The sequence below is a fragment of the Sceloporus occidentalis genome, unplaced genomic scaffold (assembly GCF_023333645.1).
Source record: "Sceloporus occidentalis isolate IW3139 unplaced genomic scaffold, rSceOcc1.0.p SCAF_97, whole genome shotgun sequence".
NCBI classification, from domain to species: domain Eukaryota; kingdom Metazoa; phylum Chordata; class Lepidosauria; order Squamata; family Phrynosomatidae; genus Sceloporus; species Sceloporus occidentalis.
Genome location: NW_028317077.1, coordinates 2,889,549 through 2,917,378, shown reverse-complemented (window position 1 = coordinate 2,917,378; position 27,830 = coordinate 2,889,549). Strand labels below are relative to the sequence as shown.

The 27,830-nt window shown below is 42.0% G+C and overlaps 1 protein-coding gene across 2 annotated transcripts in view; it reads right to left on the bottom strand.

Moving 5' to 3' along the window:
• LOC149284232 (E3 ubiquitin-protein ligase NEDD4-like) overlaps window positions 1–27,830 on the bottom strand; it is a 120,200-nt gene that overhangs the window by 74,591 nt on the left and 17,779 nt on the right. For both annotated transcript variants that reach the window (XM_089497041.1, XM_089497043.1), the window contains exons 2-4: window positions 17,132–17,213; window positions 1,685–1,723; window positions 445–498 (exon numbers count right to left, since the gene is read on the bottom strand). The gene's annotated coding sequence lies outside the window, so the exon portion shown is untranslated. The remainder of the gene's footprint in view (window positions 1–444; window positions 499–1,684; window positions 1,724–17,131; window positions 17,214–27,830) is intronic.

Here is a 27,830-nt window from a genome sequence, read left to right as displayed (position 1 = left end):
AGCCTCCAGGAAAAAAGTTTCATCCTGACACCTTAAAGTAGTAGTCCATACCAGCGCTGAAGTCTAAGTGATTTTGTGGGTGACAGATGAAACATGATGGGTGGAGATAACAGATGGAAGAACAAGCCCAGAAAACGCTGCAATATTTTTACCAAGCACGAGGAATAAATATCATACAACGCAGGGGAGGATTGAGGGCGAGTCGGGTGGGCAGTCGGGGTGAAGCAATATCGAAACATTGCGATGGGTCAGGACGACACTTTTGGAAAGGGGAACTCAGTGGGGTCACCTTTCCTTACCCACTTGGCTCTAGGGATAACTCCGCCTCCACACAGGCTAGACCAGCCTCTGTTGACACCTAGACACACCCCTTATGAAGCCACTCCCCACAAGAGGAGGGGCTCCAGGTACTTAAAACAATATTTAAAAATCTCATCAACTTACCAAACGATTCTCATCAAAGACTTCAAACAACAACCGATGGTTCGTGGGGTGGACCTGAAAAAAGGAGAAAGGCGCTATTATTACAAAGAGACTCGGTCTGTGCTGCGAAATCACTCCGATGTCCTAAAACAAACCGCCTGGCATCCGGAACGCACAACAGGTCCGCTTACACCACGTCGCAACTATTTGCACCATATGGATTTGGTGTACTTCACATGGCCCTGATTGATGCGTTTGGATGGCGTGAAACGGAATGCTAAAAGCTGGACCGCAAGTCATGGCTGATGTGGCCGGGGCTCGCCGCTTAATCTTTTGGGGGCGGGAAATATTTTCACACATCTCCTCGATGATTTTTGCCACCGTAAAACACAGATGGCAATTTATGATCATTATTTATTGATTTATATAGCACCTTCATATACCCCAGCGCTGTAGACTGCATAAACAGTACATAAACAGTAGAGCATCGTATGATTTTGGACAGAAACAAAAAGTAAGAAAGGTCCAGCTGAACAAACAAACTTAGAATCTGGAGGGGAAAGTGTCATTTATCCTTCATTTTTACTCTAATGCTAAAGATGATGATTCTGGAAACCATATTTGTCATATGAATATGGTTCTGTTTAATCGTCTTCTTAAGGGTGAAAAAAGTTTAATTTTTAGGTTTATTTGAGGGGCTTGCAGGTAATTGTAAGCTCACGGGAGCAGGACTCTTTTTCTTCCTGCACCCTATGTGAAAACATTTTACATTGTCTTGGTTAAATACTTTTCCTGTCCTTTATTGTAACAGCACTACAGAATCTGTTGGCGCTATATAAACACCACGTGAGCGGTGTAGGAGCAAAGATGATTTTAAGGTACCTCGCGGCACATCTTTGAAATAAAACGCCAGGTTTTTCTTTACCCCCCCCAACCAGCCGCTAAGGTCCTGTACAATCAATTATAGCGCTCCCCACTAGCACAGGAGTTATCCTGTATTACATTTCCTCGGCTTCTTATCCAGCGCTTTGGGGAAGGGAGATTAGACTTGGCTGCTAAGCCAATTGAAGTTCTAAAAAAAGACTTAATGGACAAAACACGGTGGAAAAATACCTCTGTCATCTTCATCCTCTGCTAACCATTCCAAAGCTCGCTTCTTAGGAGCACGCTATTAAAACGCACATTTTTCTTTTACTTAATTTATTTTTATTTTATTTTTTTTAAGAAAAACCCAATAAAAAGGAAGAAAAAAAATACTTACTCTGAAAAAAAATTCTTCATTCCATTTTGGATTCAAAGTCTGAAAGAAAAAAAGAAATATTTACATAATTAAGCTCTTAAAATATATCTGACGTGTATCTGTTTCTTATTGTACTTATGAAAGTTCAAAGAAGTCAGGCCACACAAATTTATGTGAATCGACTGAAACGCTATCCGACCAGTGACCTCAGAGTGTGGAAGTAGCTAGGAAGATCTGAGAATAATTTGCACCTAAAAATAGAGGCCCTATTGATAGCAGACAGATCATTCTGAGTTCTGTCCACGGGAGAAGGATAGAGGTCTCTCGAACATGCTGATGACAATGTTGAAGTTGTCCACATGAGGAGAGTTACGATGATAATCTTTATGGATCAGGGAGCTTCTCGATGGGAGGCCTCTTATGGACCTTAGAATTCCAGGAGAACATTTGTGTAATAATACACTGCTTATTATTATTATTATTATTATTATTATATCAATATACACGCATGAAGATAGATGTAATATAAGGTGGCTTCTCTTAACCATCTTGTTTTTAAAGCAACCTTCTTAAGGACGTTAAGAAGCTATATCATGTCATCTAAAGAACATGGCAAGCAAATAGCTGTTCATTTTTCTGACAAGTTACTGCTTTTGCAAAATGATGACTGTAGGATATAGTTTGAAAAGGCTTTTGTGGCTGAGGGATAGGTTCTTGGACATAATCATCATTAGATGCACATCACTGACGTATCTGCTCACTGAGGACATCTAACATTGAATTTGAAGCACATAAGACCCGTTCAGCCCCATGTAGCCTTCACATTTTTTCCTGATGTAAAGACTCAAACCTTAATCAGTCGTTGGTCTCTTCTTAGATTCAGGAGCCATATGCCCATCCCATGCATGTTTAAATTAAATTCCTTTATTGAATTAACCTCTACCACATATCCACTTCTCAGTAAAGATGGTAGATGGAGGGAAGGTAAGAGAGGGAGTGTGAAGATCACACTGAAGAGACAGAGCTTACAATCTGTTTTAGGTCTCTGAATCCGCCTAAAGAGTAGTTGGGCTTTCCATCAGAGGTTTGCCCAGAGTCCCACTAGCATTAAAGAAAGTCCTGGCCACAGACAGACTGACCATAAAAGAAGTCAAAGTCCACGGAGCGTGGAGTGTCAATGGAAAGGGCTGGGTCTCCAGTGGTGTCTTCTGTAGTACCTTTGATATGAGATTTATTTTTAGGCAATGGGATGTTTCCTGTTTTCATCACAACCCTTGAGTTGTACCAGCGGCCCATGTTTTGGTCTGTCTCCATTGAAACAAAGATATCCCCGAAGGTCTGGCAGTCTAATGCGCCAATGGTAGTATCAAGGCTCATTTTTGAACCCTACTGCTAGGAGAGAGTGCATCGACCATCGTCTGCTACAACGCAGCACCTACTTGCCCTTCGCTAAAAAACAATGCTTAAAATTCACATTATTGCTACTGCAGAGCTTTTACACAAATGCTAATTTATAAACAAAAACACTTACATTAGTTGTTCACTTTCTGTGGCTGAATTCCAATCTATTCTAGAATCCTAGAATGCCATTTTCGCTCAATACCTTACTTATTCTATAAATACTTCCAAACAATAGCCACATTATCAAGTTCTTATCCAGAGGAATGTAGCAGCTTGCAGAGAACACACAGACAAGGCCACGCTGAAGGTCATATTTTAGGTCTTCTTACATTAGGATATAAACCCAACTGATAAGGTAGCATATATAGAGACCCCTATAACGTTTAAAAGGACAGCACCCTAAACCTCACAAGAGGAAGAAACTATGGAATCGAAGACAGTGGAATCGCTCTCTGTACAACACAGAAGCTGATTTACCCGCGGGAAGGTGTTGGAGGTCTGTTTAACTTTTCTTATCATGCTTTATATAGCATTTCTGCCAAAACCAAGACAGGATATCTCTGCTTAAACACACGCGGTTCAGTTAAAGCATGGGGGGGATGTGTCCATCAAAAGACGCAGTTGAACACCTCTGCCCTAAAAGCTGACTTTTCGTAGGACTGAAAATCCTACTTGATAAAATGTAAAGGCTACTTGGCTTAGCATATGCCTGCAGACCTCTAATATTTAACTAGAGATTTATCCATGCCAGCTACGTGTCTAGCAAGGGGCCGGAAATCATCTCAACACACTATGATAACATGTGCCATCTAAGTGAAGCAATACAATAACTGTGGTTGCCAATAACAAGCGTGACTGCAAATACACAGCTGGATTATTTGCCCTCTACTATGTCCCGGACTCTGAGTGCCCCACATTCAAAGGACTGCAGCTGCCCCCCCACTCAGATAAACAGGATCTGTCATATCAGAAATAAAACCATACAGCACAAAGCCCCCCAATTACTGTTATAATTTATTTAACATGCTTTTCTTCCCTAATATCTGCCTCCTAGAGACTGGCAAGAACATTTCATAAAGTTTTTCAGCCATTTCTCATGATCCCTTAGTCAACGTTGCATTGGAAACCTACCGTCAGAACAAGGAGCAGCGTGAGTGGGTATGTGTAACTTTCTGTGTGTTTGCGTAAGCATGAGTACGTATGTGCCACTTAGTGTGAGCACGATCGTGTTTGTGTAAGTATAGGTGTGTGTTAGCATGAGCATGTGTTAGCATGAATCTGTGTGTGTTACTGTGTGTGAATGCGTGTGTGTGTGAGCATGAGTATGTGTGCTTCAGCGCATCGAATGGAAGCCACATAGGAGCTGTGATTGAACTTAGTCTGTGCTGCAAAAGCCCAAACCTCAAGCGATTTCACAGCTGAATCTTCTGATCTTCCTAACCCACCCATGATCCCAACTGCCCACAAAAGCAGAAGAGTGGGGCAGCTCAGAGGGATAGGGGCTTAGTGTTGTTTGTATGCGAGAGGTGCCATATCGATGACCCTTCACACGTTTCAAAGGCTCGCTTTTTATTACCGGTATTACATAAGTAAAAACAAAAGAAAAGCCGACATATCTCGGAAGAACTAGGAATGACATAAACTGAAATCTATCAATTGTTTAAAAAAAATTAAAAAAAAATTAAAAAAAAAACTAAAAATAAAAACCCTTGCTGCCTCTTTCAGCCTGAAGAAACCGGCAATAAAACTATGTACAACACAAACACGTACATACCATATATACTAGAATCAAATACAATAACATCTATGTACAAAATAAACAAATATCAAATACAAACAGTAAAACACTGATTATTTTCAAGCAGATCCTCATCTCAAATACACCAAACACATAAAACCTAATATAGAAACTTTATACAACATAAAAAAAAATTCCAAACGTCATTAAGGTCCTTTTACAAGGCTGATATTAGTAAGCAAAATACGCTCATTGTACATACGCAAAATCTGGCAGTTTTTAGGTCCAAACCTGACATAATTTATGATAGATCTGCTTGAATGATACAATGAGACGTCTTGCTTTGTAGCAGAGGGTATTCCCAACCCGAAATGCAAAGGCTGGGGAGATAGGACTTCCATGCTCAGACATACAGATGTCAACACTTAAAAAAACGAATGATAATTCTATAAACCGACATTGAATATTGATTAGTTTTCCATTAAAATTAACAGTATCTCTACAGTAAAGGTTGTCAGAAATGTATCTGTTCTAAAAATACTTAATTAGTGTAACTCAATTACAGGAAAGACTGCTACTAAATGCATCCAAACTTCAGGGAATTAACTATAAATCAGGGCAGCTTTCATTGGGTCAATACAGTAATAATCAATGGCAAGTATCATCAGGCCTTGGAGAAGGAGGAGGGCAGCAGCAGCGCTGCAGTTTCTACCATAGGTGTTTTTTTCACCAGTCTTTCAAGAATTCATATTAAAGCTCTCACCAAGGACTATATCATGAATTATTGTTTAGTGCGGCTTAAACTGTCCCCTTTGTGTTTTACCCCATTGATGTGTCAAATCAGAATTAACAAGAGCCAAGCAGTCTGTCTAATTGGGAATCCCATTAGTCCATCAAACTATAATAATACTCATTTTGTAACTTTTTATCTCAATAAAACCTTCTCTCTCATTTGTTTCCAGTCTTGGCAGCATGAATTATAATTGTCTAGTTTTAATGAAGCTGATACGTTTTATTGGTTGAACACAGAAAAAGATTTAAGCGTTAGGGACGTCAGAGGTTCCTTCTTTTTCTATGTTGGCCCAATAAAAAGTATCCAATAGACTCCATTTTCATTGGGTTCATATAATAATATCCATTTTTTTTCTATTTTTGTTATAAATTAAAAGAAACTAACTTAAAAAAACCAAACAGATAAGGTTGGTTCTCCCTTCAGTAGAGATGATTCAGTTTGTTCAGATTAATCATATATCTTATGATAATGTATCTTCTATAATCTAGAAAATGTATTATATGTTTAACCAAACACATTTCCTAATGCCACAATGCTGTTGGACATAGCTAGAATCATAGAGTTATCATGTCCCTTAAGGTGACACTCCAGCCATCATATGCACTTTAAAGCATAACATAGCTGAGGGGTCCCTCGTTGTCGTCAGCAAAAGGACCTGCAGGAGATGTGTTCGGCCGAACATGTCCCCCCCCCCCCCCCCGCGTGACTCACCTGGGGGAAACTCTGTGGGCAAAGGTCGGCTCAGACCCCTGTGAGCATCGGTGGAAAGGACTGGCAAGCTGCCAATCAGTGGCAAAAATAGTCAGACCACAGAGGTGAAGGGCAGCTGCTGCAGCACAGCTGCATCTTCTGTCAGGTAAGTGCTTTACTGTTTTATTTTTATTGTTTCAAAAGAATGCATACTAAAGTACTCAGAGTATTTGAATATGTATCATTCTATACTGTTCTACCTGTCCATTTAAGCCATACAATAATAATAATAAATATATATATATTTTTTTTTTTTTTTTTTTTTTTAATGCCCCGCATAGACTAGCTACCAGCCTCCCATCAAAAAACGGTTTCGGTTTAGGAGTGAATCAGTCACCACAAATTACAGCCGATCACACCGGGTCGCATTAACCTGCACAGATTTTGACTACGAGCCAAAAAATTCCATCCTAGACAAGTTGACGGGAAGCCTCATTCCCAGACTACATGAACATGAATTATTCCAATTCCAATCTGTTCTTTATTCTTTTCACACAAACACACACAGATCAGCTGAATGCATTCCATTGTCAACCGAGCAGTCAATGTCACCTCTGTGATTTGAGGCGATGGCCCTTGTATTATAACCTCGGCCATCGAACGAGATAAGAATGTTTTAGAGTGTGCGTGTGTGTGTACACCATACAACAAAGATTTAAAGTAACATGAAACTATTTTATATGCTTAAGAAAACAATATATAAAAAATGTATATCTAATATATATATATATATATATATATATATATATATATATATATATATATATATATATATCATTATTTTAAGCATTGGAGTAAAAAAAAAAACTATTACTGGCTGCTTTCTCTCTCTGGCAATATGGGAGCTCGCAATGTCCATAACGCCCTGCCGGCTCCTCACTGTCAGATGAGAGGATCAGACAGGGCGTACATTTATGAAGAAGCTGGAGTAGCTTTATTTGTTTATATTAGAAAAAAAAAAAAAGGCATCATAGAAAGGGTTATGATCTCATTATACAAATACATACGTGGACAATACTATTAATAGGACTGCGCAAAGAACAAGACGCCATCCATTCAGACTTTAAGAAAGGAATCTTCACTTGAAGCAGTGAAAGAGCAGTAAAGATGTGGAATCCACTCCCCACAGAGGTTGTGCCATTAGATTCAGCGGACGCCTTTAAATATGGACTGGGGGATTATTAGCAGAGAAGAATATACAGGGATGTAACGGGTTATAAGATCGGAATTATTTATAGTTTGTTGATACAAACTATAGAAGGACTTTTTCCCCTTTTTTGGAAATTGTTCCAATCTGAGGTTACTACAATATTATGTTAAAGACACTACAGGCACCCATTCTGTCAGAGAGAACGCGGACAGCAGGAACTAATCAGGAATATAGATAATATAGTTTTATGTCACTTAAATGCTTAACTAATGCTTAAATTAAATATATATTGTGTATATATATATATATATATATATATATATATATATATATATAATCTGAAAGTAGTAAAGCCAGCACTCACAGTCTTTAATAGTGCTTCATTTTTATTGCAAGATGCTAAAATGTCAACATTTCAGTCCAACTTGTGGACTTTCCTTTAATTTTCTTTAGCGTAAAAGAGTTTAGCGTCACTTTAACTACAACAGAAAAAAAAAACCGCTAACAATATTTAACCCTTTCACTACTAGGAAATGTTATGATGAAATCCAAATTGCATTGATTGCACCATGTTGCCCTTTGGAGGCTCAATTTTCCCCTCATCCCACTGGACAGCACTACGGAATACGATGGCGCTACATAAAACAAATAATAACAATAAGGCAATCTAGGACCTAACCTTTTGGACCAATTAGTTTCTTAAGACTCTGCCATTGGATTCTGTACGTTCGCAGCTGTTACACTTCAAACAATGGTATCTCGAACACCAGATCTAATGTAGATGGCTGTTCTGTTTGCCCAGAGCATCTATTATATACTTTCTATTTACGATAGCCGGCGGTATTATATGAAAGGCTCTAAACAATGTTTCTTTTTAAATCCCTACCGTAATCTTCAGAGCTGCAGTAACAGCCTGACAACGCGGCACAAACCACCATAAGGGATTATAGGTTCCTGCTCAAAATGGCAAACAAACCTGTTCCTTAACTCCTTCTGGGCAGTACGAGCAAACACAACCAGGACTAAGCTCTCCGCCGTACGGCTACCAAGCCCCGTCTCTCCCGGGTTTCTCTACCATTCCGGTATAATTCACCTCCATATACTAACCTACGTGTCGAACGGCGACTTCTCTGGGATCAGCAGGAAGGTAAAGTCCCGCAGCCCTGCGTTCCTGCCGGCCAAACCTCAGAATACCTGCGAAGTCTGGCAGGCTATGGTTTACTACACAACAAACAATGGCCCCGTTAACCAATAACAGCCCCGCTTCCTGTTTCCAAAACACGCTTAACTACGATCTGCAACTTATTCCATTCCACCAAATCTTGGTGGGTGAAAAAGAACTTTTTGTATATGTTTGTTGTCTGGAAGAACTATAAAATATATATATATTTTTTTTATTGACTTTATAAGCACATATTTTATGCAGATAGTAGATAAGCGGAACAACCTCCCAGCAGAAGTGGTATAGGTTTAATAAATGCATGTAATAAGTACTTCACAGCAGGAAAAATAGTTATGATTAGAATTATTTGCTTTCCCTAATGGACAGTTTGGAGGGGGCGCGCATGCACTTTGGAGGGGGTGCGCGTGCAGTGAGTCTGCGCAGGGCCTCGGTCGGGCGGACGATGTCCTGATGGCCAGTCTAACTTTAACTGTCATTTAGTAATAAAAATTATTGATACAATGCAAACACTTAACAATTCCCTGCGCATCAGATGGTCCAGTAATGAACTCAAAGTTCTATAGAACAATCCTAAAGGGGGGTTTGCGTGTAAAGAGGGGGTCTACACACTAGAGTAACTACAAATTGCCCTTAGAGTCTTGCATTTTGCGCTTCTGTGATGACACAGAACCTCTTCACCTTTAACCCTCACGGGTCTGGATCGGTACTGACTGATGGCGGTAGAGACTGAAGCCCTAAATCTCCATAACCAGAGATCTGTAGGCCCCCGATCTGTCGCAGCTTCCCTGCCCCCAATAAAAATAACTGACAAGTAATTAATCAAACCTCAAAATCAGGGTGTCTGTTCCGAAGGTGAAACAAACGAGGGCAATTATTCTGTCATTCCGAAGATTATTATCAAGGTGTGTGCTAATGCGTCCATACAACATTTTCACCGCACGCCATTGCCCTGAACATGTACTTCTTATTCAAGATCCTTCCAATCTCTCTCATCTTCTAGAATACAAACATTTCCCGGAGCTCCCACTTGTCCACCAGATAGCGAGAGATTATACCCCTCTACAGCCGGGCGGGTATTGAAACCTGGGGGAGGGGGGGGGGAGTGGCGGGGTAAATAAAGAGCTGCAAATCACCACTTGTGGCTGAGCTGCTAATACAGATGATTTCCAGTAACATCAATGTATGCCTACATGTCACATGACAATTAAGTGTTCCCAGCAAAAAAAAACCTGAATGAGGCAAAATAAATAATAATAAATAATGCTAAGTTATATAGCTGTTCAATAACGTGAATCTGTTATTTATATGAAAAGCGGAATTAAATGGCCGTATCAGCGGTTTCTGCCTCAAACCATCGCTGTATTTCTTCAGCTCCGGCGAAGCGCCGAGCGATATGAGGGCTTACTTGGGAGAGATCTCCTAGGAACAAAGTTAATCTGTTACTTATTGCAATGAAGAGCCACGGAGCCCTTCGGTTTGGGCTGTACTCTGACTGCATTAAGCTGCTTTCCACTAGCGGGCGATGAAACCGAACGCACACAACGCGTAAAGCTGCAGTCCCACCTACTCTGCACCTACTTTTAGTAACACTATTCATAATACCGACAAAATACTTCCTTGATCCTGTAAGATTTGGCCTCCATCATCTTTTTTGAGGGGGAGTACTTGATTCATGAGACACAGAGGTGCTGAAGGCAGGGAATGGAGTACAGAATCAGTGGTAATGGTGCAGGGGCAGAGACGGGGGTATATTGATGCAGGAGTTTACATATTTAAGTGATGCCATTAGTTTTATCTTATTGTTGCCCTTGCTGGACTGATATCAGATGCATCATATTTATAGGGACGGCATACAGAAAAACACCAGCACTCGCACTCACACTCTCCACACTGAGGCACAGGAGTGATGAGCTTTGGCTGCTACCAGCACAAATGCACTTTTTGGGCTATACATTTTACTAGATATTACCGTCTTATAATCGGGGTGGTCTTATAATCAGACCTCAAATAGGTCTGACTATGACACTAAGATCCAGATCCCCTGCAGCGATGCAGGGTACCTGGATCCCCCCCGCCAACTTACCGGTGCTTCTGAGTCCCCGGTGCTTAGTCCGGGCAGCATGTAGAGCTCTACGCGATTCGCGTAGAGCGGAAGTTGTCTACGCGAATCGCGTAGAGTTCTACACGCTGCCTGGACTAAGCACCGGGGGACTCAGAAGCACCGGTAAGTTTAGAGGAGGGAGGGGGAGGGAGTGTTAAATGGGGGGACATAAGGCATTTCTGGAGGCAGAGTGCTCTGTGAAATGCCTTTAACCCCCCTTAACGCCACTCTGCCTCCAGAAATGCCTTTTAACCCTCTATACGCCACTCTGCCTCCAGAAATGCCTTTTAACCCTCTATACGCCACTCTGCCTCCAGAAATGCCCTATACCTCCCTATATGCCACTCTGCCAAATAATATGCCTTTTAACCCCCTAAATGCCAGAGTGGCATATAGGGGTATAAGGCATTTCTGGAGGCAGAGTGGCACATAGGGGGTCAAAACGCATATCATGGGGCACAGTGGCATTTAGAGGGTTAAAAGGCATATCATGGGGCAGAGTGGCATATAGAGGCTTAAAAGGCATATCCTGGGGCACAGTGGCATTTAGAGGGTTAAAAGGCATATCATGGGGCACAGCGTCATATAGGGGGTATAAGGCATTTCTGGGGCAGAGTGGCAAGCCTGGGGGCAGATGTGCATAACTGGGGTGGCAGGCTGAAAAAAAAGGAAACAAAAACAATATTTTTTTTCTCAATCATAGCTTTTATTAAACAATTGCTCACATAGTTTACATGAATTAACATTTACTGGTAAAATATTTTTCCTATAGGATCGTCTTATATTCAGGCTTTTTCTTTTTTTCATAAATTAATATTCAGATTTTGGGGGTCGTCTTATAATCAAGCAAATACGGTATTTATCGACTTATATGGCACCTCATATTCCGCAGCGCTGTACAACGGGATCTGTGTAAGTGTGGAGAACTGGTCCGTGTTGCTCAGACACTGATTTACTATTTAATATCTCAAATTCACTCATTTAAATGGTGACAGTGCCACTGATAACCGAGTTGTGTTGACCATTCCTGGCAGGTCTTTGTAGGTTGTGTTTTTTTGTTATTTGGAGTGCGTGTTACTGGTGACTGATAAGCGTGGTGTATTCGGTAATTACCCCGAACTGATTGTATTTAGAGATTAGCAGGTTCTCATTCCCTTCGGGAGCACTATTTGTTTACAGGAGATACAAAACGAACAAGTGACTCAAGCAATTAACCCATGACCTACCGACAACCGCCAGGCCAGGTGCAGATGAACACTGTCATGGACCCCGGAACCTGAGAATCTGCCCCTTTGCCACGAGGTCTGGCGATAGGGGCAAAAATCCTGTGACTCAGGGGGCAAATGCCGAGAGATCCCAGGAATGAGATAAACCGCATCATGAAACGTCAATTCCAATAAAGAGGATCTGTCACTTTTCCCAAACCCTATATTTTGCTGTCGTTTAAAAGAAATGCATGATATAGGTAAACAATATATTGGTAGTAGAAAAGAACATTATGTATAAACGATGGGAGCACTGCACTTTTTTACCTTTTCTCTGGATCTGTGTGATTATTCCTCCCCATCAAATGATCTCGCCTGTTATGTCGCTGATGTTCATTCGTTATATTTTCACAACCTGTTGTTTTAACATCATACACCTTTTTTTTTTTTTTTTTTATTCAGAGCTTGCTTATTTAGAACACATTTGCTCGGGGATTGTCTCGGTTCATTTAGGGGTTACCCGTAATTATGGTTATTGGTGATCCATTTAACAAGGAACCGAGCCCTACAGATCGGAGCTTTAGAGGGTCCTTGGCGGCAGTGGCTGAAAATGCCAAAGATGGTTTAGTACAGCGCTACGGAATATGATGGTGCTATACCAATTAATAAATAAAAGTAAAAAAAAAATCTATTAATTATCTATGAAAAAATAAAATAAAAAGTTTTATTTGTTTTGGACGCTCATTCTTTGTCACATTCACCCGCCTGCACAATTAAACTAATCGGCCACGCAACGGGAGTTGAAGGTTAAGTCCCGACACTTCAAGAACCCCGTTCTCCTAAGCATGTCGTTTAATGGAATTCCGAGAGCTGACCAGTTCAGTTTTGTTTTTCACGATACGGAGTCTCCCGAGCGCACCGCTGGGTATAAACAAACTGGTGTGAACTGGTGGAGTCCTGGAAGCATGTACAGTAAACAAGGCGGCCGTGACGGGTGCGCAGCAGGGCAGGTATCTAGCGAAGGCATTATGCCACAAACAGTCCTGATAACACGTACATTACGCAGAACCGGCACTTCTGGTTCCTAAGGAGGGTGAAGGCGTAATTATCAGAGCCCGGGAAGATCTATTTGTACCTATAAAGACATTCGACTGCAGAAAGGAGACATATTTACTCTATTTTACTATGTCTTCTGCCAAAGTAGCCTTATGGCGTGATTACATTTCCTTATTCTATTAACCTCTACCACATCTGCAGGGAGACTTTCCCCCCCGCTTATCTACCACCGTCTTCCGTGACATATTCTGTTCTCTCAGACACTGGATAATGCAGATTTCTTTTCGCAGGACTGGTTCATAGGTCACGGAATACGGAATCCTTTCCCCCCCGCGATCGTTATAGCATTTGAGCTCAGAGCCATGTTAACGCCAGCATGAGGTCCATGCAAACGGCTCGGCACCTGCTGGCGTTACCAGAGTTATTCACTGTTCTGGGAACCCCGCGGTATAGAGTGTACGTTAAGCATGTATGTGAGTCGAGAGACAGCCTGGGAACACGGCCAGTTCTGGCCCAGGCCAACGAATGCAAAGAAATGTAAAAATAGCATTTAGCTCTCCTATAGCTATGTACTAGATCAGCGCCAACTGCATGGAGCGCAACCACCCGCTGGGCTATCTCACTGCAATCGATGGCGTTGCAGTCGAGGGTCTTCAAATGACATCGTGAGCTCTGGGGACTAGGACCCGCATCACCTTTAAATCAGCGAGATTACTTCAAAATCTTTGTGAGCATTAAATTATGCATTGTTCAGGGCCGGGTAAGATCTTCACAATGGAGAAACTGGTCTGCGTTGGCCTTTCATAGGGTATAGTGAAGTGAGTGAAATAAACCCCAGAGGTTAAACTATGACATCATTTTCATTCTACATAGAACAGATGATGCATTAGGCTACCACGGGAGATATTTCCAGGGCAACAAACTGGTTTAAGGCTTTGCAAAAACTTTTTACATAAATCGAACGCAATAAAGTCCTTTGGTGCTTTTTATGTATGAATGCCTAAACCATCCCGATTAGCATCTCTTTTAATCACGAAGAACTTTGCCCCATTCATTTTCTTCTCAGGGATTGCTTAATTCTAGCCTGTAGTCATGTGACATCAGTGCGCCGATAGTCCAAATACCTGCCCGGCATGGCGGCAGATGCCACAGAGTCTTTATTTGATAAAGCAATAAAGCCCCAGATGTGATTCCGTGTTTGTTTAACATGCTATAAAGCACTAGGTGGAGATAAAATCAAACTCAATTCATTTCTGGTTGTGGTGCAGCTGTTGTGTTAATGTTTTTCTGGAGTGATAATCATTCAATGCACATGTCCTGGATGTAATTCTGGGGGAATTACACTACTTCTGTCAATGAGACACTTATATCCTACCCAATGAGGATTAACCCCTTCTTCACTGAGGGAATCTTGTACAATTTTACACCATTTAACCATGATTTACATTTTTTGTGCACCTACACAAACTATATTTTTTTTTTTCCCAAAGACAGATAGCTCAAAACACCCCCACGTACCGCAAGTATATATTTTTGGAAAGATAATCACTAGGAGCATCCGGACACTTATCAGGCAAAAAGTTGTAATGTTAATTTTAACCTCCTCTCCGTGTTTTTCTAGGATTGTTCGCACAGATTACATGTAACTGCAGAGAAACGAGCAGAATGTGTTCAGCTGCATCTCCAGATTACAGGATACCCCACATGCACAGAGCACACTACATGACACGCTCGCCTCACTGCTCAACAGCACACAGAATAGGGCAAGGTAGGCACACAGAAAATAAAGGGTTAAAAGTACACTATACAGACAGTTTAGATAACAAAAGATACATTTTTCACAAGTATGCCTTTTGATTTACTTGTGTATCCGCTTTTGTGTATCTGCTTAGCTTAGTGTCATGGGAGTTGTTTTTCACAACCGCAGAAGCACAAAAAAAGCAAAAGCCATCAGCCCATTAAAAAAATATTAAATATTTTATTTTTAAATATTAAACAAAATAAATAAATATGGGTGCAGGATATTTGCGTACTTTTTGTGTGTAAATGTTCTTAATTTTTTTTTGCAGGGGGGCTGTGCCATAACGTAAGATCCCCTGCAGGGGATTTAACTATAGATCAGCTTGTAACCTGTTGGCACAGTTTTTAGCTCTTTCTTTTTGTTTTGATTATTTATTATTTATTTTTAGCTTTTCTGTAGCTTCTGGGAGGTCAATTTTAGAGCACTGAGAATGCGATGCATCCATTCATATAGTAAGGAGCTGGGAGGGTTAACGGTGGTTCCTGAGGACTGCCTTGGCTGCGAGGCAATCCCCTGTAGCGGGAACCACAATTTTTATTATTATTACCGTATTTGCTCGATTATAAGACGAGGTTTTTTTCAGAGCAAATGCTCTGAAAAATACCCCTCGGCTTCTAATCGGGTCGTCTTATAATCAGACCTCAAATAGAGGTCTGACTATGAGACTAAGATCCAGATCCCCCGCACCGCTGCAGGGGACCTGGATCCTTCTGTCTCCCCCCCGCCCATTTAAAACTCCCCCACCCACACACACTTACCGGTGCTTCCACTTTCCTGCTGTATACCGGGGCGATCCGCGTAGACAACTTACGCTGCAGCCGGAAGGAGGTGTGGCTAGCAGCGGGTGTTGTCTGCGTCCATCGCGCAGACCTTCCCCAACTGCCAGAGATCAGAGTTCCCCGCACCGGCACCGGGGAAGGTCTGCGCGATGGACGCAGACAACCCCCGCTGCTAGCCACACCTCCTTCCGGCTGCAGCGCAAGTTGTCTACGCGGATCGCCCGGTATACAGCAGGAAAGTGGAAGCACCGGTAAGTGTGTGTGGGGGGGGAGTGTTAAATGGGGGGGAGACAGAAGGAAGACTGCTGCCCCGGTATACAGCAGGAAATTGGAAGCCCCGGTAAGTGTGTGTGTGGGGGGGAGTGTTAACTGGGGGCATAGGGCATTTATGGAGGCAGAGTGCTCTATGAACTGCCTTTTAACCCCCTGAACGCCACTCTGCCTCCTGAAATGCCTTATACCTCCCTATATGCTACTCTGGCATTTAGGGGGTTAAAAGGCATATTATGGGGCAGAGTGGCATATAGGGGTATAAGGCATTTCTGGAGGCAGAGTGGCACATAGGGGGTTAAAAGGCATATCATGGGGCACAGTGGCATATAGAGGGTTAAAAGGCATATCATGGGCCACAGTGCCATATTGGAGTGGCAAGCCTGGGGGCAGATGTGCCTAACTTGGGGGCAGGTTGGAAAATACAAGGAAACAAAAACAAAAAAATATTTTTCTCAATCATAGCTTTTATTAAAAAAATGTAATAGTTTACATGAATTAACATTTACTGGTAAAACTTTTTTCCTATAGGGTCGTCTTATATTCAAGCTTTTTCTTTTTTTCCTAAATTAATATTCAGATTTTGGGGGGTCGTCTTATAATCGAGCAAATACGGTATTTACTTTTTTTTTATTATTATTTTTTAACTTTACAGAGGCTGAAGATTGGTCTCCGACCGATCCGTTCATTATAACAGACCAATCATAATGGAAATCTCATGCGTGTGAGGGGGCCTAGTGTCCCATTTCCTTAACCTGTTAAAACCTTCATGACATTCCATACCGTCATACCACTGTTTTTGGGTCACTTTTTCATGGTGGCATTGAACGTCATGAAGATTTTAACGAGCTAAGAAAATGTAACACACTTTACAGAGAGGGTGGTAGATAAGTAGAATAGCCTCCAAGAAGAAGTGGTAGAGGGTAATACAGTGAGGGAATTTAAACATGCACAGGATAGGCATACGGCTCCTGAATCTAAGACGAGACCAAGGACTGGTTAAGGTTTGAGTCTTTACATTAGTAAAAACTCAACAGACTAGATGGGCCAAATGGGTCAGATCTGCCGTGAAATTATTATACACAATCATAGTGCACTCCCATTTTTGCGAATAAGTCCCTAACAAGGACAGCTTAACCCCTTCATTGCCACCAATGTTAAACATTAATTCAATGCACAAGAAATAAATAAAAAGTCTGTTCACTTGGTAATATTTACAAAAAAGACAAAATGTGTCCTACCTTCTTAATGGTTTTGGTTTGGACCAAAGCAAGCTCTCTGTTTTCATCAGCTACGTACAGCGATAGTTTCACATAAGGGTCACTGCGAGAGAAGAAAACAATACAAGCATTAAAAACGTATATTCATCTTTAAATGGAAAATAGTTTTGCTGTATTACTGTCTATTTGAAAAATCACGACAGATTGAAGTGTCAAGGAACATAAATACGCATTACATGTATTCATATAGCACCAACAGATTCTGCAGCGGTGTTATAATAAAGGGAGAGGAATAATTAACAATAACACACATTAACGCACATTAACACACACTGGCTATGATGGAGAAGAGTCGGCTGCTCTTGTGAGCTTACAAATCTACAATCTCTCTCATTCTCCAGTACCAGTAAGTCTCGAAGCATATTAACGATCATCCTGTTGTAATAGCGCTACGGAATTTGCTGGCGCTATATAATTAAATTGTAATATAATTATATATATGATGGATTTATAATACATATAAGTTACTTATTTTAATTTTAATCCGTAAAACATCATTACATAGATTGGGTGCCAAAATGAAACTGTAAAGTAAATATCAGAAAAGAGGCAGATCACCGCTTTCAATCTACCCTGCTGCTTAAAAGTTTGGCATCACTTAGAAATGTCCTTGTTCTTGGAAAAAAAAGCAAGTTTAGTCCATTAAAATAACATGAAATGGATCAGAAATCCAGCGCAGACAGGGGGTAATGCTGTAAATGGCTATTGTAGCTAGAATCTCTTCATAGATGTACAGAGGCCCTTTATCACTCCCATCACTCCTGTGTTCCAGTGGCCCTTTATCACTCCCATCACTCCTGTGTTCCAATGGCCCTTTATCACGCCCATCACTCCTGTGTCCCAATGGCCCTTTATCACTCCCATCACTCCTGTGTTCCAGTGGCCCTTTATCACTCCCATCACTCCTGTGTTCCAGTGGCCCTTTATCACTCCCATCACTCCTGTGTTCCAATGGCCCTTTATCACGCCCATCACTCCTGTGTCCCAATGGCCCTTTATCACTCCCATCACTCCTGTGTTCCAGTGGCCCTTTATCACTCCCATCACTCCTGTGTTCCAGTGGCCCTTTATCACTCCCATCACTCCTGTGTTCCAGTGGCCCTTTATCACTCCCATCACTCCTGTGTTCCAGTGGCCCTTTATCACTCCCATCACTCCTGTGTTCCAATGGCCCTTTATCACGCCCATCACTCCTGTGTCCCAATGGCCCTTTATCACTCCCATCACTCCTGTGTTCCAGTGGCCCTTTATCACTCCCATCACTCCTGTGTTCCAGTGGCCCTTTATCACTCCCATCACTCCTGTGTTCCAGTGGCCCTTTATCACTCCCATCACTCCTGTGTTCCAATGGCCCTTTATCACGCCCATCACTTCTGTTTCCCAATGGCCCTTTATCACTCCCATCACTCCTGTTTCCCAGTGGCCCTTTTTCACTCCCATCACTCCTGTGTTCCAGTGGCCCTTTATCACTCCCATCACTCCTGTGTTCCAGTGGCCCTTTATCACTCCCATCACTCCTGTGTTCCAGTGGCCCTTTATCACTCCCATCACTCCTGTGTTCCAGTGGCCCTTTATCACTCCCATCACTCCTGTATTCCAGTGGCCCTTTATCACTCCCATCACTCCTGTGTTTCAATGGCCCTTTATCACTCCCATCACTCCTGTGTTTCAATGGCCCTTTATCACTCCCATCACTCCTGTGTTCCAATGGCCCTTTATCACTCCCATCACTCCTGTGTTCCAATTGCCCTTTATCACTCCCATCACTCCTGTGTTCCAGTGGCCCTTTATCACTCCCATCACTCCTGTGTTCCAATGGCCCTTTATCACTCCCATCACTCCTGTGTTCCAAGGGCCCTTTATCACTCCCATCACTCCTGTGTTCCAGTGGCTCTTTATCACTCCCATCACTCCTGTGTTCCAGTGGCCCTTTATCACTCCCATCACTCCTGTGTTCCAATGGCCCTTTATCACGCCCATCACTTCTGTTTCCCAATGGCCCTTTATCACTCCCATCACTCCTGTGTTCCAGTGGCCCTTTATCACTCCCATCACTCCTGTGTTCCAGTGGCCCTTTATCACTCCCATCACTCCTGTGTTCCAATGGCCCTTTATCACGCCCATCACTCCTGTGTCCCAATGGCCCTTTATCACTCCCATCACTCCTGTGTTCCAGTGGCCCTTTATCACTCCCATCACTCCTGTGTTCCAGTGGCCCTTTATCACTCCCATCACTCCTGTGTTCCAATGGCCCTTTATCACGCCCATCACTCCTGTGTTCCAGTGGCCCTTTATCACTCCCATCACTCCTGTTTCCCAATGGCCCTTTTTCACTCCCATCACTCCTGTGTTCCAGTGGCCCTTTATCACTCCCATCACTCCTGTGTTCCAGTGGCCCTTTATCACTCCCATCACTCCTGTGTTCCAGTGGCCCTTTATCACTCCCATCACTCCTGTGTTCCAGTGGCCCTTTATCACTCCCATCACTCCTGTGTTTCAATGGCCCTTTATCACTCCCATCACTCCTGTGTTTCAATGGCCCTTTATCACTCCCATCACTCCTGTGTTCCAATTGCCCTTTATCACTCCCATCACTCCTGTGTTCCAGTGGCCCTTTATCACTCCCATCACTCCTGTGTTCCAATGGCCCTTTATCACTCCTGTGTTTCAATGGCCCTTTATCACTCCCATCACTCCTGTGTTCCAATGGCCCTTTATCACTCCCATCACTCCTGTGTTCCAAGGGCCCTTTATCAATCCCATCACTCCTGTGTTCCAGTGGCCCTTTATCACTCCCATCACTCCTGTGTTCCAATGGCCCTTTATCACTCCTATCACTCCTGTGTTCCAGCGGCCCTTTATCACTCCCATCACTCCTGTGTTCCAATGGCCCTTTATCACTCCCATCACTCCTGTGTTCCAATGGCCCTTTATCACTCCCATCACTCCTGTGTTCCAATGGCACGTTGTGTTCGCTAACCCACATTTATATTTAAAAGGCTGATTGATGGTTAGAAACCCTTTTGTAATTATGTTATAGCTAGAAATTTCCTTGTGACCCCCAAACTTTTGATAGCGTATAGGATATTTTCAGGCAGCTAAACGGTAGACAGAGGCTTGCAAATAATTAATGATGGTCACAGCAAACAGACACATTTATACCCAATTACACCAACGATAAGAAGATAAAATGAGCTAAACGTATCGAACTTAGACAAAACTAAAACATACCCAAAACAAACAAAAATCAGAATACTGTGGGACACATTTTCAAAGAAAAACGAAAGACTTTTTAAAGGAGCACAGTAGTAGATTTGGAGAGAAAACCATAGAAACCACCATAATATTCCTGCTAAGAGCATAAGTTTGTCTAATGGTTAACCTTAACCTACAAAAAAACCTGACAATTACAGGTTATTGCCATAGAAACTGGAAAAGTGTCTTACATTCTTCTGTGTTGATTTTACGAAACACTCAAAAGAAAGAATAAAATAAAAAAAATGCGATAAAACGTATTTGCTTGACGTGGTGGAGAGTGCAAGTAATGTTTTGAGTAAGTGGAACAGCACCTTTAACCCCTGTTATCGCCTCTTTGGCCTTTTATCTGCAATCGGCCCTCCTCGCGCCCGTCCTTCAGCCGTCTTTTAAAAAATATTTTCACAAACAGTTTGACAATTAAATAGAATGCTGCCATTTTGACGAGTAAATATTGACATATACACAATAATGTATATATATATACTCGTGTATATGTATACTTATTTGCCCGCATGTCTAAAGCATGTATAATAAGCCTAAGATGGAAAGAGATCTCACGCTGGAGATACTTTACTTGTTGTTTGTAGGATAAAGGAAGGTGCTCAGTTTATACGGCTAAATAATTAATTGGGAAGGGGGGGAATAAGTATTCTGAATATAAGTTCTTATAGCTCCAAAACGGCTTCAAGATCGGAAGAGCAGTCTACCCCGAGGAGCTCGGCTACATCTAGTGGTAGCAAAAGTAAATTCCAAGCACCGATACTGAACCACGAAGAACAATGTTATTAAACTATCAGACCGCAAATAATACATCGTCTGGAGCGGATGATTTAAAGGGACACTCCAGCCGTCTCATCCCTCAAAATTTCTGTGGTGCCCCCCCCCCCCTTTTTCAAATGCTTCCCTACACACGTGACTCCGGCTCGCTCTGGAGATACCCATGAGCCACGGCATGTTCAGCAGGTAGGAGTGCCAGCTGCTGGGTTCGATTATAAGCCCGCTAGGGAAGAATGCACTTGGACTTCAGTATGGCGAGTTTAACACAAACGTGTATTTTTATCAGTTAATCGGAGCAAATTCATGAAAGCTCCTCCTTTTTCTAGGAGCTCAGAATGTTTTGCCGAGTATGAGGGTATCGGAGGGTTCTACTGCCCTAAAAGCCCAAATAATGTGTATAGAAACAGCAGGAAATGGCTTTATAAATTAAATACATTCTTCTTAATGTCTGACTTGGTCATGTAAATAGCTAACCGTAGGTCCCATGAGTCCCTGTAAAGCCCCATCCCTAGCTTCATCTCGCGTTTGGCCATTTTAATTGTTTAATCTTGCTTTGCTTTGCTTTATGGGATAAACTCGCCTCCAGTGCCCGCTCGGCGCATGCACAGCAATCTCTTCTATTGATTGGAATGGGAGCACTTTCCAGCCATTGACATGAAACTTCAGCACGTGGAAAGGGCAGAAAGCTGCAGCGTCAGCCCACAGGAAGTATACTAATTATGTTTTTCTGTCAACAATGCATATACCAATTCTTTATATGCATTGGTTGTTTAAGAGGCCCCCTGAGACACAGGGGTGCCCCTTAAATGTAGAAAGCTGTAGATTGTAAGCTCCTTTGGGGAGGGCCCTCCTTACATTTTGTTTCCGTTAGTCTAATTCATGTGTTATTTACTCTGTGTTATGTCCTGTGTACCCATTGTTCAGCACTGAGGAATATGATGGCACCATATAAAATAAAATAAAAAAATAATATAATAATAATAATAATAAAGTAAACTGTCAATCAGGACAGCGCTTCTGCATGCACACTTTATAGTACATCTTTTACATTGCAAACATCCATTAAAAAGCCTATATCCTGGAATACATATGGCAAGCTTGTTTTTGTTAAATATATATATATATATATATATATATATATATATATAATTTACAGCTATATAAATCTATAACAAAGTAATAATAATTCCATAATTATACTTAGGCTTCTTGGGAATCACGTAAGAAAAAAGAAAATAAATTAAAGCACACACTAAAAAAGAAACTTTCCTGCTGATTGCAGCATCCCGTTGGTTACTATAGCGATAAGGACACTTTTGCCACATTGCCCCAGACTGACATTTTACGAATGGATTCTGAATAAAGCTATCCAAGTATTTCTTAGTATTTAAGAAGAAGTGAAATGTCATGAAGAAAAGCTGATGTTCTTAAATGCTTTAGTGATTTTCTTGGAAATTAAGCGGCGCTTTTATCTGACTCATCTATAAATCAATGCTTAAATTGGACGTCTTCACGAAAAAAAAAGCAGACGATGTAGAGTCCGCGGGTAACAAACCTTTTTCTTTTTTCATTGTCTTTGGCAGCCAACTTTATGTCAAAGGCAACATTACATTCTGTTCTCTTTCAATTTAAAACAAGTTAAAGTATCTCAAAAAAAGTTACATTTGACCTCCCTCCTCCTTCGGAGAGAGAGAGGTGTTGAGAAATCACCTCTATATACCGTATTGGCTCGAATATAGGCCGCACTTTTTCCCCCCACTTTAAGTCTTTAAAGTGGGGGTGCAGCCTATATTCGGGGTCTAGCGCTCGACGCCCAGGACATGCAGTCCCGGGCTACGGACAGGCAGCGGGGTTAGGATACAGATCCCCCGCAGCGGTGCAGGGGACCTGCATCCTACTCCCCGATACACTCAGACAGCCTCCCCTGCCGGCACTTCCCACAGGCCTGTCCGCATGTGTTTTACCTCTGCCCCCCCCCCCGACTTACCGGAGCAGACTCCCGAGTGTCTTGCGGGGCCGGCGGGGGACATCTACGCAATACGCGTATACAACTTCCGGTGCCGGCACATCCGCTGAGTGGCAGCATATCTCGGGGAGGGAGGACAGTGGCAGCATATCTCGGGGGGGGGGGAGGAGGACAGTGGCAGCATATCTCGGGGGGGGGGAGGACAGTGGCAGCATATCTGGGGGGGGGGGGGGACAGTGGCAGCATATCTCGGGGGGGAGAGTGGCAGCATATCTCGGGGAGGGGGACAGAGTGGCAGCATGTTTTTTTGGTGCTTTTTTAAAGAAAAAAACGTTTTCTTTAAAAAAGCACCAAACTTTTAGGGTGCGGCCTATATACGGGGGCGGCCTATATCCGAGCCAATACGGTATACACACACACACATACACACACACACACACACACATACATATAGCGCCATTCTGTGGTGCTGTGCAATGGTACACTCCAGTGGTGTGTGTATGTGTGTGTGTGCGTGTGTGTGTGTGTGTGTGCGCGTGTGTGTGTATGTGTGTATGTGTGTGCGTGTATGTGTATATGTGTGCGCGCGTGTGTATATGATCTTGGGTATCCTAGACTAAATACTTTCACGTAGTGATGGGGGCACACAAAAAGCACACTATACTATACTATATATAGTACTATATATACTAGACAGGTTTTTAACTTCTTCCTTACGTACTTTACAATCTGTGTGTGATGTGGATTCAGATCGCAACAACTTGCAAAGAACAGTGATTACAAAGTGTCACCTTGTAGCTATGTCGGGAAACACACGGTCAGAACCCAACTAAGGGATCAGGCTTTACCAGGACTTGTGTGAATTTGGGACCTATTCATAGCTACTGATGTCATATTTCCTCAAATGCTGTATTTTAAACCTTTTCCTGCTGTTTCTATACACATTATTGGGGTTATGGAGAAGTCAATTACATAACTATAAATAGTTTTTTTGACCATGGCCGTATCTATAGGGAGTGCATCAGACACAGAGAGGTGGGACAGCTCCCCGTCTTAAACCAAAATTCGGAGATGTATCTTAAAGTAGCCCCTCTCCCTTCCCTACATGCCGTACCATGTTCTGTCCTCTTAACTGCAGAAAAAACTCTATCTTGTCTCATCACTACACAATTACCTGTCTTAGCATTCTTTTTTCCTTCAACTCTTACTATCCCCAGCCAACTGGCACCGCTCTAACCCCTTCTTACCTTACACGGGAGTCACAAGAGCGAATGCCATGAGTGAAGCACAAGTGCGGACCTGCAGAAGGCGCCGGGATCATCACTGCACGGGCAACAGCCAATGGGAGCGGCCCTAACAAAACCTATCGCTGAACCAGTTCGAATTTAACCATTGATATACCAGGTTTGTGATATCAGAAACAAGCATTCTAGCAAAGGAGAAATTTTGCCCAATATACTACAAAATGATTCCAAATCCTAATTAACAGAAAACATCCTAATACAATACATACACTATATGGACAAAAGTACTGGGACACCTGACATTACACCAACATTATACATACATATATATATATATATACATACACATATATATATATATATATATATACACACACATATACACACACATATATGTACATATATATATACACATTATATATATCTATATCAATGCGTAAGTCCCCAAATGCAAAGGAACTACAATTCCCATGAAAATTTGCAATCATTCACAACCATAAGCATGTTATCTATGAGAAGCTAGGCATCATGGGATTTGTAGTCTCAGACAGCTTCTTGTTGGCTACTTCTCACAATTATTCTTGGGACATATTATATCAAACAATAAATGCACAAAGCAGCCATTTCACAAGAATATCAGACAATATCTACCTTACCAGAAGGTTGGAGGAAATGCAATATGGCCTCCCTCTACAGCCATTACTGTTTGGGGAGCCTGCTTGTGTCTCAAATTCAGTCACAGTATGATATATAATATATTTTATTTATTTATATATATCTATGTATAGAACAGGGTTGGGCAAATAAACACCCAAATACTTGTGCAAGAACTCCAACTCCCATCAACCCCTTCCAACCTTTGTGAAATTAAGTCCAACAACAGCCTAATTCTGGGAAAACATTAAATCAAAATCATTGCGCAATAGTACCGGTAATTTTCAGAGTAATTATTTGCTTTAGATCTCATCTCTTATGTAACATTTATGGGACGAGTTTGCTTTTCGTTGTCCACGTGGCCCGGAGCAGCCAGTTTAGCAATGGAAATATTTATTATTAACTCATATACTAGTTAATGCACGCGAGGCATTTTAGGGGTTCTATTCACCCCGAGTATTCTCGTCATCTCCCTGAATCACGGGTTGTGGTTACAAAACAACTCTCCGTAATTATTCTGAAACCTGACTCAGTACGTGAGCCGTGTAAGCGATAAATATCCTCCTGCCTCGTGTACACCCGTCCGGTGAATTCCAAATCGCCAGCATCTGCCTTAAACAATACTAAAGATGTCTGCTTCTTAAATGATGTTTTTAGCGTAAAAAATGAAGGGCCTGTGTTATTGATAATCAAATTCCGGGTTATAAACATCAGCCAGTATCTTATTTTTAAATAGATCCCAGAGATACGAAGTAATCTCTAGTGACAATGCTTGCGTGCCTGGCTTAGCACAATAGGAGTTGTAGTTCGCAGCCCCGCTCCACTCCCACACGGAGAGGAGGTTGAAGACCCGCGGTGGGCCATGCCAGGTAAGCCCCCAGGTACGTCCGTTTTCACAACGTACTACACACGCAATTCTGAATATTCTTTCAGCTGAGGTCACTTAAGTGTCACCTGTCATAGGTGTTCACCGACATTCTGCAAATGTAAGCAGAAGTAAGCAAATAGACTGAAACGCTGAAAAAAATGGATTTAAATATAATGTGTGATCACGGTGAACGGAACTTAAAAGCATAATGGATATATTTGTTCTGTGAATAAATCTATTTATCCATCTGAAGGAAGTCCTCCTGTATCTATGAACTAACACAGAAACATAAAATTTGAAGGCAGATAAGAACCATTTGACCCATTTAGTCTTTCCAGCGGTCAAGAAAGATATTACCAGGGCGGAATGAGATGGGATTAAATAGTCAGGCGACATGAACATAGAATTAGGAAAAAAGAGAGAAATGGGAATAGGTTGAAAAGTACAAGTTGGGGAGAGAAGAAGCCTTCCCCACCACCCTTACTGTGATCAGGTCTGGGAGCGTGCTGGAGGCCACCATAGGAGAGAGCAGCGAGAGAAGTGATGTGACGAGAGGTTAGGGCGAGAAGGTGCAGGGAACTGGAGATGAAGTGATCGTGGATGGCTGATAGTTTGTTACACACAGAACGTGCGTCCTAGAGTGCAAAGGTAAAAGAAGGCTAGGAGGAGCAGCGGGGTACATGGACAAGATTATTGGCATGTCCGAAACGTTGAGAGGGAATGGACAGGGAAGAGAGCGAAAAGGGAAGCCCAGGATTTGCGGAGATATCCCAAGCTACTAGAAGTAGTAGAAGAGAGAGAGTGAGAAGGTCGGAATGGGACTTGATAATGCCAGAAACCAAATGGTTCTAAATAATTCATGAGAAACATTACTTGTCAAGAAGTTCTCTTTTTAAGCACAATAATAAAAAATTATTACAGTCATATCGGTCTAAGAGAAGATGGAGTCTTTACTCATAGGTGATACCTTTTATTGGCCCAACATTCCATTAACTTCTAACGAAGAGAACTTTGAGGTCCAGAAAGCTCATGTTGACTGTACATATTTTCCCGATGCAGGCGCAATAACATGCGTCACATGTGACTAAAGACACAAGCAGGGATTTCAGCTGTGATGTAAAAAGCAAGCAGTCTGTATGACCGGGGGATCTCTCCAATTCACCATGATATTGAAGGGAAAACTTGACCCTTCTCAAGCATGGCGCCTACCACATGCATTGAAAGTAAGAATGGATCCACAGAGAAAACTTGTATCTATGCTCCTAAGAGCTCAGGATGACATTCAACCCTGCCAAACGTAAAGGCTTATGTTACTTACCAGCTAATCCAACCTTACGCGGGTGAGTAATACGCCTCGGTTATACGAGAACAATGCGGCCAGAATTCCGAGAATAGTATGATAAACACACGGTATATTTCCTCACGCATGAAAATGTCTTCAGGATGCTACAGAAGCCAAGCTTTTAACGCACTAGTATGAGACCTCAGGCACATATATATTCACACGTTAATGCCCAATTTAAACTACTGCACATAATCTGCTACTAGGCAAAAAATAAGCCTCAAAGAACATTACGCTGTAGGCATTTTTCTTTTTTTATTTCTTTTGTTCTGTAGACTTTCCCCTTTACATGATATCTTTAGATGTATAAGCACAGGTTTATTTTTCATCTTGGTGGTATAAAGTATCCAAAAAACAAAATACTGTCTGCGCTTCTCACCCTAATAAAGTTGGCAACAAATATATAAACATAATATAAATGAGAGGTTTTGGTTATATGAATTGGCCAAAGCATAATTAAGCTCACCCGCCACGTCAAGGCACACTCTCAATAGGGTGAGAACCTACTCTCACCTCCTACATAGTGGGCACACAAAGCAGTTTATACTGCT